General features: G+C 40.0%; 1 pseudogene; it reads left to right on the forward strand.

Annotated features, from left to right (window-relative positions):
- The first annotated feature begins 13,224 nt into the window (after positions 1-13,224).
- Positions 13,225-15,135, forward strand: part of LOC128574181 (seizure 6-like protein) — a 77,512-nt pseudogene continuing 75,601 nt past the window's right edge.

The raw sequence follows: 15,135 nt of genomic DNA on the forward strand, positions 1-15,135 counted from the left end.
CTCTGGTAGAGTGCTGTGGCGTCACACGGCTCACAGCAACCTCTAACTCTTGGGCTTACGCGATTCTCCTGCCTCAGCCTCCCAAGCAGCTGGGACCACAGGCGCCCGCCACAACGCCCGGCTATTTTTTTTTTGTTGCAGTTTGGCAGGGGCTGGGTTTGAACCCGCCACCCTCGGCATGTGGGGCCGGCGCCCTACTCACTGAGCCACAGGCGCCGCCCTGTGACTGTGTTTTGATGGGCTAAGAATCTATGTTTATGGATTAAAAGCATGACATCAAATAGCTAGCTAGAGGCTTATGTACAGCATCACCGAAATTCATAGTAAACGTAGCAGGAGAGACTGCAGATTTGTTGAAATTCATTGTCAAGAAAGTATTGCCTTTTTGCCTGAAATTGATAAGGCCTGTCTAACCAGATCAAGGAAAAGTTCTTCTTGATCATCTTAGTATTTTTTTAAAGCTTACAATATAAAAAGAGTGAAAAAACCTTCAGACACATAGAATTATGAATCATGAGCAATTATTCAGCAGGCAGCATACATAGTTTGTTGGCATATAACATGTAACTTTGAAAAGTCAGAATATGTTTCTTCTTATCACCCTTGCCTGTGCTATCCTTTCTCTTGGCCAATTTTCCAGGAGTCTTCCCAGGGGAACAGAACGAAACTAGCCTGCTTGAACATTTTCTGCTATGTGTTTGACAGAAACAACTTTTGTCTTTCAAAGGGAAAGTAAACAATTGTTGGAGGATTGAACTTATTTTCAGCCTAATTACTATGCATATTATGGACTGAAACAAATGACCTAGGAGGACTTTCAGATGCTTGTATTTTTAATACAAGGTGCCTTCGTGTTTTTTTTTTTTTTTTTTTGTAGAGACAGAGTCTCACTTTATGGCCCTCAGTAGAGTGCCATGCCCTGACACAGCTCACAGCAACCTCCAACTCCTGGGCTTAAGCGATTCTCTTGCCTCAGCCTCCCGAGTAGCTGGGACTACAGGCACCCGCCACAACACCCAGCTATTTTTTGGTTGCAGTTTGGCCGGGGCCGGGTTTGAACCCGCCACCCTCGGTATATGGGGCCCGCGCCTTACCCACTGAGCCACAGGCGCCACCCGGTGCCTTCGTGTTTTAAGAAGTTTAATGATTTGGGATTTCATTTACACCAAATAATGAGAGCCGGTGCAAGACTGCAAATTGTGTCTTGGGTGTTGCCATGCACTGCTGCACTTGATAGATAATTTATTCAAAGTCCTGGAAGGCAGCTTTTTAAAAATAACTGTCATTGAGGAAGCCAATAAACATTAGTAAGTGAAACACCCTACTGGGCCAGCAGCTTCAAGCTGGTTTGAGGAGGGATGTATTTTAGCCAAAGTCATAAATGAATTCATGAATTTGTCCTAATTACAGTTCTCTATTTTAGTTCTATCTTTTTAAATTTTCGTTTATTCATGTCTTATATTGGTTTAGGTTAGTGGATATAGCATTTGAAAAGGCAGACTGATCTATATTTTCATTTTTCTTCCCAACTCATTAAAACTGTGAGATATTTTCATATTTTCTAAAAGGCAATTGCAATTATAATTCTGTTAGTGGAAGATTATTATAAAAAACGTTGTCCTTCTAATTAGCTAGTAAGTGCCAAGATCAGTTGAGTTTTGCTTGGAACGTTTTAATTTAAGGCTAGATTTTGTGAAACCGTGCTTATATAGTGGTTTTAGTCTGTAAAAGACATAGACACACATATTAATTCACTTCTGCCTCCAGAAACAATGAAAAATAATTAACTTGTTGTATGTATCGTAAGGAGTAGAAACAGAACCTATGGGCACAGAATAAAATAAATCAAATGTTCAATAAGGGAGAATTTTCTAAAGATTTAGGTGACCAGAAGGAGAAAAAAAAAATTTTTTTTCCACAGCCAGTAAGCTTCAGATTCCTGAAATAAATACATGCTGGATAGCCACTTGGTAGCAACGTTGTACCGAAAATATAGGCTTCAAATAGCAAGGATACTCTGCCGGATGGTTTCAAAGGCACTTTTCAACCTTTTATTTTCTATCATTGTTTCCTCATAGAAAATTCCTCTAGGATAATTCTATCTTTATAATATGGGAAGAGGTGTTATGAAATATTGCAGCAGAGAAAAATAGAAAATAGAGTTCCCTACACCGTCACTGGGAATATTTGTTTTCCTCTATTTATATTATAAAACAAAATCTTTGGGGAAAAATGCACTGGAGAAGCAGTTATAAATTTGGAACTTCTGCTTGATTTTACAGTAATGTACAGTAATCATTCATAGTTCTTTTTATTGTTATTTACTTTCTCTTCTTTCCATCTTTTTGCATTTCTTTTTTAAAGTGCCCAAATAAGCAAATAATAATTTTAAGATTCATGTTTGTGGAACCAAAATATGATTAGCTAAATGCAACCAATTTCACAGTTAATAGTACACTGATTAGAATAGCATTTTATTATGCTAAATACCCACTGAAAATAATTCTTAGTAGCATGTTACATTTATCTGAATTTACTACTAAGTTGCAACATATGAAATTGCTAATATTTCACCAGTTTTGCATTAGAAATATGCCAACATATATTGTGATAATAAAAAAAAAAAGATATCACTGGCTTAAGGCAAAAAAAATAAAAATTCTCGCACAAAAAATGACAGAGAAAACTGGGGTTTCTCTTTCAGGCTCTTGCAATTTTGTATTCTTGTCACCAGACCATTACAGATAGACACAACATCTATAGAAAAGGTATGGTGTCTGTGTCAAGATAGTCTTTTCATTACTCAGGTTAGAATTAGTACTTGCTATTTCTCCTCATAAGTAAGCCAAAAATGGTGTCATTGTCCTAACAAAACAGCAATTGATGTAAGGAAATTCAAGGAGCACCACAACGTTGTAGGTCTAATCTATAGAACGAATCCCTTGCTAGATAACACTGGCATTGGTCCGTTTTTCCCTCAGGAACTTGGACTGTCTGATAAACACACCAACAGAAAGGCACTACTATCGTTTTGCATGGCAGATGGAGACATTCAAGAGAGAGATGACAGAAGTCATGCATCTCATAAGTGAAGGATCCAGAACTCGAACTCAGGAAGTCCTGCAAAAGATAGTCTTTAATCAACATGTCTACTAAAAATCAGGTTAAGTTGTGGAGAGGGAAGTATAAGGGATTGCATATAAAAACAGTCTGGATTTAAGTCCTAGCTTTACCACTAATTAGTGACCATCAAACTGATTTAATTATTCTTTCATATGGATAAGAATTGGATAAGAATTACAAGATACTCCAGTTTAGTGATATTTAATATTTTTTCATTTTTAAATATTTATAAATTTAATTCTCTATCTTAGTACATTATTTTCTAAGTAATATTCTTCCCTGCACAGTAATATCCAAGGATAATTGATATCCAAAATGTCTCTGGTATATAGGCTCTGAAGACACAGTCTCTTCAATTGAATCCAGGTTCTACTACCTGCTTGTGGTAGGCAAAATAATGACCTCGCACAGAGGTCCACTTCTTAATTCCTGGAACCTGTGAATGTGTTACATGGCAAAATGACTTTGCATATGTGATTAAGTTAAGGATCTTGAGATGGAAAGATTATCTTGGCTTATCCAGTTGAGCCCAGGGTAGTCACAAGGGACCTCATAAGTAAAAGAAACAGTAGCATAAGAGTCAGAAGACGAGTTGCAAGGACATCACCAAAGGTTGGAATGACAAATAGTCAAGAACTAAGGGGTATGGGCAGACTTTGGAAGTTGAAAAATGCAGGGAAATGGAGTCTCTCTTACAGCCTCCTAAAGCCCCACTGATGTACTTTGGATTTGTAACTTCCAAAATTATAAGCTAATACACTTGCATTGTTTTGTTTAAGCCAGTAAGTTTGTGTGGATTGTTTTATAGTTTCAAACTAGAAAGAAGGCAATGCCTGACATTGTACTCCCTGATGACTCATTTAAGCATCCATCTTCTTCCCTTTTCTGTCTGCACACTCTCCCTTAGTGATTGGTTTCATTATCACAATGATCAATGCCATTTATATGAAGTGACTTTTTCGACAACTCAGACTTTTACTGAGTTTAAACTAATATATCCAACTGTCTAGTTATACCTCACCTTTGATGCCTAATACCCAGCTTAAATTGTTGTCCTCCCCCAGGCCTCCCTGTCTCAGAAAATGAAACAATTATCTTCTCTGTTGTGAAAGCTTCATATTTAAGAGTTATCCAGGATTCTATTATTCACAGCCACCCTAATATCTAAATAAATTAGCAAGTTCCATAGTATTATCTCCAAAATATGCCTCTCTTTTTCAATATCTAAGCACTAATTTAAGACTTAATTATTTTTCATCTGAACTTCTATAGCAGATTCCTCACTTGTCTCCCTAACTCTACCCTTTCCCCACTCTGAGCATTCACCATGCAGAATCTTACTATTTTTTCATATTACACTAGATTATGTCATAATTATAATTAAAATCATTCAATGGATTCTCAAAACTCTAACATAAATCCCCAGCTCTTTACTCTAGTATCTGGACATGATCTAAGCCTCTATCCTCTTTTAATATCATTTTGCTCTTAAGTACCACTCTGTAGGTTCCTGGTCTTCATGCTCCCAGAACTCTGTGAATGTATCGCCATTTAGGGTCTTTGTACGGCCTTTTCTCTACTGAACTGTCCTTTCTCCTTTTCTGAAAATGTGGATTGTTTGCTTCATAGAAAGTGTTGGGGAAGATTCCTTCTTCCTAAATTTTTTGGAATAATTTCTGCAGTACAGGAATAAGCTCTTCCTTGAAGGTTTGATAGAATTCTAGTGTGAAGCCATCTGGACCAGGGCATTTTTTGCTTGGAAGATTTTTTTATTGTTTCTTTGATCTCAGTGCTTGAAATTGGTCTGTTCAGGAACTCTATTTCTTCCTGGCTGAGTCTAGGGAGAGGATGTGATTCCAAATATTGATCCATTTCCTTCACATTGTCAAATTTCTGGGCATAGGGTTACTGGTAGTATTCAGAGATGATCTCTTGTATCGCTGTAGGATCAGTTGTTATTTCCACTTTATCATTTCTGATTGAGGTTACTAGAGATTTTACTTTTCTATTCCTCGTTAGTCTGCCAATGGTTTATGTATTTTATTTATTTTTTCAAAAAAACAACTCCTGAGACATCTGGATCTGAGGCGGAGCAAGATGGCAGCCGAGTAACAGCTTCCTTGCATCTGGGCACCGTGAGTCTGGGGAGATAGGACTCCAGGCATCTCTGGCTGGTGGGAACTGCCTATCATCACTCCTATGAGGATACAGGGAGTCAGCAAGAGTCTTCTGGACCCCAAGAGGAGGACTAAAACAGTGGAAAACCGGCAAGTGGTCGCGTGTGTTCAATCCGTCTAAACCCGCCCACAACTGTAAGTTCAGTAGCAGCGAGACTGCAAACCAGAAAGGCCTTACCTGTGAACTGTTTTGATGTCCTTGGACTTGGCACTGAGTTGAACTGCCTTGGGGAAGGCCTGAGCGGGAGTGCGGAGAACTTTGGCAGTTGTCTAGGGCCCCAGTCTGACCCGCTGAGCCAGACGGAGCTAATAGTGTTTGCCGGTGGGTCACACGGATCCATTGTCAGTGATCTGCCCCGGCAAGCTCCGCCCTCAGGGTCGCAGAGCTAGAAACGGGTGGGAGCTGGTAACCCAGCAACCAAGTAGCCTAAGGGTGGGGTCTGAGCCGCCTTGCAGCCCTAACCCTCAGGGGCAGAGTGAGACCGGTTTTGGCACACTGGGTAAGTGGATAGCCACTTCAGCAGTGATTCCAGCGAGAAAGCTGGGAAAGCTTCTGCCCAGCAAGTTTACAAGTTCAAAGTGCCTTTTAAGTAGGCTGAAGAGAGATTTAGGGTGTCTACCTGCTGGGGTTTGAGAAATCAGCAGCCCCCAGTCGTATCAGAACTGTGACTAACATCTCATACCCCGGAAGACCACGTGTTTCCCAGACAATATTCAATAACATATACAAACTGCTTTGTTTTTGGTTGTGTATTTTTTCTATTTTTTTGTTGTTTGTTTTTTTTTGTTTGTTTACTTTGACGTTGCTGATGTTCTTTTGTTTTTTTTAATTTCAATCTTTTCCATATAGATCCCTTTTTCTTTCTCAATTTTCCTAGTTTAATTATAATTTCCCATTGCTGCCTTTTTAAATAACTACAACTTCATTTTTGCTAGTGTTTCTACCGATATCATTTGGTTTTTCACCCAATTTTATCCCTATAAAGCTTTCTGTTTGCTTGTTTTGGTTTGATTTATAGCATTTTTGTCTTTCCTCTCTACTTGGTGGAGGTGGGGTACTGTGTCTGATCAGGTTAGCAAAGAGCTGCTGACCTCAAGGGTACCACCCAACTGGGTACCCCCAGAACGTGGGGTTTTTTAAGGTTGTGTCAAAGTACCCTACTGTACACCTATATTGCCCTGTCTCCCTCTTTCTGTGCCTCTCTTCTTTTTGTCAATATTCCTTATACCCACCCCATCTCCTTTCTCTATCTTTCTTTTTTTCTTATCACTCGGTTCTCCTTTCTTTCATCCCCCTTTTTTGCTCTTCAACCTTCTCACCCTTCTGGTCCTGTAACCCTTAGTCCACAGGCACAAGAACTTAAAGAGCAAGAGGAAGTGAAAGGAAAATTAGGGCAAGGAAACAGATAAAAGAAATCACTCATGAAGAAGAATCAGCAGAAAACTCCAGGCAACATGAAGAACCAGTCTAGAACAACCCCACCAAGGGACCATGAGGTAGCTACTGCAGATGATTCCACCAGTATAGAAATGTTAGGAATGACAGAAAGGGAATTTAGAATACACATGTTGAAAACAATGAAAGAAATGATGGAAACAATGAAGGAAATTGCTAATAAAGTGGAAAATAACCAAAAGGAAATCCAAAAACAGAATCAAATAAGAGATGAACGATATGAAGAACATAAAAAGGATATAGCAGACCTGAAGGTACTGAAACAGTCAATTAGGGAACTTAAAGATGCAATGGAAAGTATCAACAACAGGTTAGACCATGCAGAAGAAAGAATTTCAGAGGTAGAACACAAAGTTCTTGAGATAACTCAGACAGTAAAAGAGGCAGAAAAGAAGAGAGAGAAAGCAGAACGTTCACTGTCAGAATTATGGGACTTTATGAAGCGTTCCAACATAGGAGTTATAGGAATTCCAGAAGGGGAAGAGGAATGCCCCAGAGGAATGGAAGCCATACTAGAGAATATTATAAAAGAAAATTTCCCAAACATCACCAAAGATTCTGACACACTGCTTTCAGAGGGATATCGGACCCCGGGTCGCCTCAACTCTAACCGAGCTTCTCCAAGACACATTGTGATGAACCTGTCCAAAGTCAAGACAAAAGAAAAGAGTCTGCAAGCTGCCAGGAGTAAGCGCCAGTTGACCTACAGGGGCAAATCCATCAGAGTTACCGCAGACTTCTCTAATGAAACTTTCCAAGCAAGAAGACAATGGTCATCTACCTTTAATCATCTTAAACAGAACAATTTTCAGCCCAGAATTCTGTACCCTGCTAAGCTAAGCTTCAAAATTGACGGAGAAATCAAATCATTTACGGATATTCAAACATTGAGGAAATTCGCCACAACAAGACCAGCTCTACAGGAAATACTTCAACCTGTTCTGCACACTGACCACCACAATGGATCAGCAGCAAAGTAAGAACTCAGAAATCAAAGGACAGAACCTAACCTCCACACTGATGCAAAAGATAAAACTAAGCAATGGACTCTCACCAAATAAGACGAATAGAATACTACCACACTTATCAATTATCTCAATAAATTTAATGGCTTGAATTCCCCACTGAAGAGACATAGATTGGCTGACTGGATTAAAAAACATAAGCCATCCATTTGCTGTCTGCAAGAAACACACCTGGCTTCAAAAGACAAATTAAAGCTCCGAGTCAAGGGTTGGAAGACAATTTTTCAGGCAAATGGAATTCAGAAGAAAAGAGGAGTTGCAATCTTATTTTCAGATACATGTGGATTTAAAGCAACTAAAGTCAAAAAAGACAAAGATGGTCACTTTATATTGGTCAAGGGAAAACTACAACACGAAGACATTTCAATTCTAAATATTTATGCACCCAATTTAAATGCTCCCAGATTCTTGAAGCAGACCTTACTCAGTCTGAGCAATATGATATCGGATAATACCATCATAACAGGGGACTTTAACACATCTCTTACAGAGCTGGACAGATCCTCTAAACAGAAATTAAACAAAGATGTAAGAGACTTAAATGAGACCCTAGAACAACTATGCTTGATAGAAACATATAGAACACTCCACCTCAAAGATAAACAATATACATTCTTCTCATCACGCCATGGAACATTCTCCAAAATTGATCATATCCTGGGACACAAAACAAATATCAACAGAAACAAAAGAATTGAAATTTTACCTTGTATCTTTTCAGACCATAAGGCACTAAAGGTGGAACTCAACTCTAACAAAAATGCTCGACCCCACACAAAGGCATGGAAATTAAACAATCTTCTGTTGAATAACAGATGGGTGCAGGAAGAAATAAAACAGGAAATCATTAACTTCCTTGAGCATAACAACAATGAAGACACAAGCTACCAAAACCTGTGGGATACTGCAAAAGCAGTTTTGAGAAGAAAATTCATCGCTTTAGATGCCTACATTCGAAAAACAGAAAGAGAGCACATCAACAATCTCACAAGAGATCTTATGGAATTGGAAAAAGAAGAACAATCTAAGCCTAAACTCAGTAGAAGAAAAGAAATATCCAAAATCAAATCAGAGATCAATGAAATTGAAAACAAAAGAATCATTCAGAAAATTAATGAAACAAGGAGTTGGTTTTTTGAAAAAATAAATAAAATAGATAAACCATTGGCCAGACTAACGAGGAATAGAAAAGTAAAATCTCTAGTAACCTCAATCAGAAATGATAAAGGGGAAATAACAACTGATCCCACAGAGATACAAGAGATCATCTCTGAATACTACCAGAAACTCTATGCCCAGAAATTTGACAATGTGAAGAAAATGGATAAATATTTGGAATCACACCCTCTCCCTAGACTCAGCCAGGAAGAAATAGAGCTCCTAAAGAGACCAATTTCAAGCACTGAGATCAAAGAAACAATAAAAAATCTTCCAAGCAAAAAATGCCCTGGTCCAGATGGCTTCACTCCAGAATTCTATCAAGCCTTCAAGGAAGAGCTTATTCCTTGAAGGAATTATTAGAATTATTATTAGAATTATTAGTACTGCAGAAATTATTCCAAAAATTGAGGAAGAAGGAATCTTCCCCAACACATTCTATGAAGCTAACATCAACCTGATACCAAAACCAGGAAAAGACCCAAACAAAAAGGAGAATTTCAGACCAATCTCACTCATGAATATAGATGCAAAAATTCTCAACAAAATCCTAGCCAATAGATTATAGCTTATCATCAAAAAATTCATTCATCATGATCAAGTAGGCTTCATCCCAGGGTTGCAAGGCTGGTTTAACATACGCAAGTCCATAAACGTTATCCACCATATTAACAGAGGCAAAAATAAAGATCACATGATCCCCCAATAGATGCAGAAAAAGCATTTGATAAAATCCAGCATCCTTTTCTAATTAGAACACTGAAGAGTATAGGCATAGGTGGCACATTTCTAAAACTGATTGAAGCTATCTATGACAAACCCACAGCCAATATTTTACTGAATGGAGTAAAACTGAAAGCTTTTCTTCTTAGAACTGGAACCAGACAAGGTTGTCCTCTGTCACCTTTACTATTCAACATAGTGTTGGAAGTTCTAGCCAATACAATTAGGCAAGACAAGGAAATAAAGGGAATCCAAATGGGAGCAGAGGAGGTCAAACTCTCCCTCTTTGCTGATGACATGATCTTATACTTAGAGAACCCCAAAGACTCAACCACAAGACTCCTAGAAGTCATCAAAAAATACAGTAATGTTTCAGGATATAAAATCAATGTCCACAAGTCAGTAGCCTTTGTATACACCATTAACAGTCAAAATGAGACGCTAATTAAGGACACAACTCCCTCCACCATAGTTTCAAAGAAAATGAAATACTTAGAAATAAACCTAATGAAGGAGGTGAAGGACCTCTATAAAGAAAACTATGAAATCCTCAGAAAGGAATTAGCAGAGGATATTAACAAATAGAAGAATATACCATGCTCATGGATGGGAAGAATCAACATTGTTAAAATGTCTATACTTCCCAAAGCAATCTACCTATTCAATGTCATTCCTATCAAAATACCAACATCGTACTTTCAGGATTTGGAAAAAATGATTCTGCGTTTTGTATGGAACTGGAAAAAAACCCGTATAGCTATGGCAGTTCTTAGTAATAAAAATAAAGCTGGGGGCATCAGCATACCAGATTTTAGTCTGTACTACAAAGCCATAGCGCTCAAGACAGCATGGTACTGGCACAAAAACAGAGACATAGACACTTGGAATCAAATTGAAAACCAAGAAATGAAACTAACATCTTACAACCACCTAAACTTCGATAAACCAAACAAGAACATACCTTGGGGGAAAGACTCCATATTCAATAAATGGTGTCGGGAGAACTGGATGTCTACATGTAAAAGACTGAAACTGGACCCACACCTTTCCCCACTCACAGAAATTGATTCAAGATGGATAAAGGACTTAAACTTAAGGCATGAAACAATGAAAATCCTCCAAGAAAGCATAGGAAAAACACTGGAAGATATTGGCCTGGGGAAAGACTTCATGAAGAAGACTCCCATGGCAATTGCAACAACAACAAAAATAAACAAATGGGACTTCATTAAACTGAAAAGCTTCTGTACAGATGATAACCAAAGCAAAGAGACAACCTACACAATGGGAAAGGATATTTGCATATTTTGAATCAGACAAAAGCTTGATAACTAGGATCTATAGAGAACTCAAATTAATGCACATGAAAAAAGCCAACAATCCCATATATCAATGGGCAAGAGACATGAATAGATCTTTCTCTGAAGATGACCGATGAATGGCTAACAAACACATGAAAAAATGTTCATCATCTCTGTATATTAGAGAAGTGCAAATCAAAACAACCCTGAGATATCATCGAACCCCAGTGAGAATGGCCCACATCACAAAATCTCAAAACTGCAGATGCTGGCGTGGATGTGGAGAGAAGGGAACACTTTTACACTGCTGGTGGGAAACTAGTACAAACTAGTTTCCAAGGCAAACTAGTGCAGCCTTTCTGGAAGGAAGTATGGAGAAATCTCAAAGAACTCAAACTAGACCTCCCATTTGATCCTGCAATCCCATTACTGGGCATCTACACAGATGGAAAAAAATCCTTTTATCATAAGGACACTTGTACTAGACTGTTCATTGCAGCTCAATTTACAATCGCCAAAATATGGAAACAGCCTAAATGCCCACCAACCCAGGAATGGTTTAACAAGCTGTGGTATATGTATAGCATGGAATACTATTCAGCCATTAAAAAAAATGGAGACTTTACATCTTTCGTATTAACCTGGATGGAAGTGGAAGACATTATTCTTAGTAAAGCATCACAAGAATGGAGAAGCATGGATCCTATGTACTCAATTTTGATATGAGGACAATTAATGACAATTAAGGTTATGGGGGGGAAGAAGAAAGAGGGACGGAGGGAGTGGGGTGGGGCCTTGGTGTGTGTCACACTTCATGGGGGCAAGACATGATTGCAAAAGGGACTTTGCCTAACAATTGCAATCAGTGTAACCTGGCTTATTGTACCCTCAATGAATCCCCAACAATAAAAAAAAAAAAAAAAACTCAAGGCCTTCTTCCTCTTAAAAATCCTGTTTCATGATTTCTTTGTGTCTACTACTGCTGAACCACAATCACCAAGCATTTCTCATTGTGCTTTGAAATTGCCACGACACACTGCCTACAGTGTAACCCACATGGGGGATGACATGATGTTTGTGTCCCTTACAAAACAGATCTTCCATTCCCCTGGTTCAACAGTAGCCAAGGACTCCCCAGGGCCACAATTCCTGGAGTCACATCCTGGTCCTGCCATGTCCCATGCGTGTGATCGCATGTAACACGCTTGGAACTATGTTTTGTCCACAGGAAGCTGTTTTTACTAAGGTGTTTTCCTTGGCTTATAGGCTCCCTTAGCACCCTGAACTTCCCCTATTATAATACACATCACACTTTATTGGAAATAGACCAATTAACCACAAAACAATTTGCTGCATGACAACTTTGCTGAATAATCAGATCACCAAGACAGAGGGAAGACAATTAGATGAGACTCGCTGAAGGATCAATTAGGAGAATGGCCAATTTGGAGATTTGTTCTAAATATTATCTGAAGTTTTAGTGCAGCTGAGAGTGTGTGCAGGTTGAGAAGTGGGGATAGGAGGGTCGAAGGGAGTAGTGGCACTCCCTCTCATCCCCTTGAATCTGCTGAACATTGCTTTTGACAATCACTTAGTAAACTGCATGGCAGCCTGTCCCACAGAGGACAGTTTCAACAGCTTCTACAGATGGGTTTGTCTGGTGGAGACCTTTTTGCAAACCTCCCCCACCCACATCCCACATGGCTGTGCAATATTGATTAGGAATTGGGAGCATACCCCCAGATTGGCTTCTTCAGTCACCACGATGGGTCCTGGTGTGGCGCAGGGAGCAGGCTTTGCTGCCAGAGGGGGAGTCCCAGGCCCCACTCCTGCCCCAACACAACCTCCCTTGGGTGGGGGATGGGCAGCTGGGAGGTCTCTGCCTACGATTTTGTGGCAGAGACAACCAGTTCAAACTTTGGTGGTTTTCAGGGAATAAGCTAATTCTGTTAGTTGATTTTTAGCTACTGATTTTCAGCAAAAATGAGACACTTGGCAAATGGACCTCAGAATACACTTTGCCTATTTAACCCTCTATCTCCCTTAATGCAAAACATGCTCCCTGAATCCTGGCCTCTGCTCCCTCCACCCTCACACCTGAGCTGGCAGGAAGGACATCCCTGCCACCTGAAAGGGACAGTTCAAGTTAGAGAGACGGGCCCTGGAACAGCTGTAGAGAACCAGCCAGTGGGTCTGCGGGCACATAGAAATGTTAACAACCCTGTCCTCCAACTCACACATACGGATGCTCTAGAAGCAAGATGACACAGCTGGAGGAAGCCAGAGAATTCCTTCTGGAGGCAGAAGGTCAACAATCTAAGGTCAGGAAAATAGGAGCATGGGGTGGGGGGGGGACAGTCTGTCCAGGTGGAAAGAGCTTTGGTATCAGATGGATTCCAATGTGATTGTGGGAAGTTACCAAACCTCTCTGGGCCTGAACATACATTTTTTTTTTCTTATTTTATTATCCAAAACAGATATGATGGTAACACCTACCTCATTCAGCTTTTGTGATAAATTCTATGCCTCTAAATACACAAACACACACACATACATACATAACACACGCATATACATATGATGTGTGTATATAATTTATTATGCTTGGTAGCACATGGAAACAGCGCAATAAATGACAGAAAGTTATCATTACACCTTGAAGAATTCAGCAAAGCCCAGACGGGGGATATTTACTGTAGGGATAAAGAGCTTTCTTCCCGTGGTCATTAGAAGGCTCTGAGGAAGAAACTGATGCATCCTTAGAACAAGAAGGAAGGAGTGGACATTTAACACAGACTGGGCCTTGTATATTTTTTTATCTGCCGGCATATCCTGTTTGTTGTCCCATCAGAACACAACTCCAATACAAGCACGTCCCAGCAATTCCACAGCCACCTGCAGCTGTCCGGAGAGGCCAGGGTCACCCCTCTCTGGACAGCTGCAACTGCTTCCAATTGGTGCCCTTTCTTCTGCTCTGGCAATACTGCAGTCTAGTCTTAAAAAAGCAGTCTGATTAATTATTTAAAAATAAATCGGATCACACTCACCCTCCAATGCCTTTCCATCACACTTAAAATCCCAAGTATTTCCCATGGCCTCCAAGACTCTTGGCTACCTCCCAGACATTATACCTGAAGCACTCACCTGTACTCCTATACTCTCCTATTCCTGGGAACCTTGACAATGCCTCAACCACAGGGCCTTTACACTTGCTGCATGTTACCTGGCTCACGTCTTCACATTATTTAGGTTCCTTTTCAAATGTTACCTGCTCAGAGAGTCCTTCTGTGATCACCTAAAATAGCATCACACCCTGTTTTCTACTCCTTCCCCTGCTTTTCATTCCTCTGACTATTGTGTAACTATAGCAGGCACGCTACATTTAAGTCTGCTTATTCATGTACATGGTTTTGGATCTTCTGTTCACTAAAATGGAAGCTCTTTGCTGGAGGGCTTCTCCTGACTTATTTTGAGTTACGCCCCCAGGGCTTAGAACAGGTTTTGACACACAGAGAGAGAAGGCAGAGAGAAGTCCAAGTTACCAGCTTGGCCTCCGGGCTGGGCTCAGAATTAACATCCCCATTGTAAAGATGAGACCCCAAGCGACCTGCCCGAGGGCACACAGCTAATAAGAGGGACTTGAAACCTCTTCATCTTGGAACAAAACTCTTTTGCCTGCTTGGGAGCCACTGACCTTTCCAGAGCGCTTTGGCTTTCACCCTTAGGTGTATTTCTTAATGAAATGTAGACTTAATGAAATGCACCTCCATGGATGCATCTTCACACATGAGAGAGGGACCCCTAATTGTCAAGCATACATGGATTTTAGACAAACACAATGGGTCCAAATCCTGCTCACTATGTGGGCATGGCCCAGACAACACCCCTCTCTGCGCATCTATGTTCTTACCCCTAAAATGGGAATGAAATACTAATCCTGTGCAATGAGTGGATCTCCCTACAGACTAGCTAGAAGGGGCCTAGCAGGGGGTATTATGGTAGATGATCACTTTTGTCCATTATTGATATTTTTATTATCATGTCCATTCTGGAGCTGAAGAATCAACAACAGCCGAAGAAGCAAGGACCGGAAAATACAAGTCCCCACAGAGGCCCCGTCCCACCCCCCAGCCCTTCTGTGAGCTTCCGTCTGAGTTGTTCCTCAAGTCCTA

Source organism: Nycticebus coucang, chromosome 21 (assembly GCF_027406575.1).
Source record: "Nycticebus coucang isolate mNycCou1 chromosome 21, mNycCou1.pri, whole genome shotgun sequence".
NCBI lineage: Eukaryota > Metazoa > Chordata > Mammalia > Primates > Lorisidae > Nycticebus > Nycticebus coucang.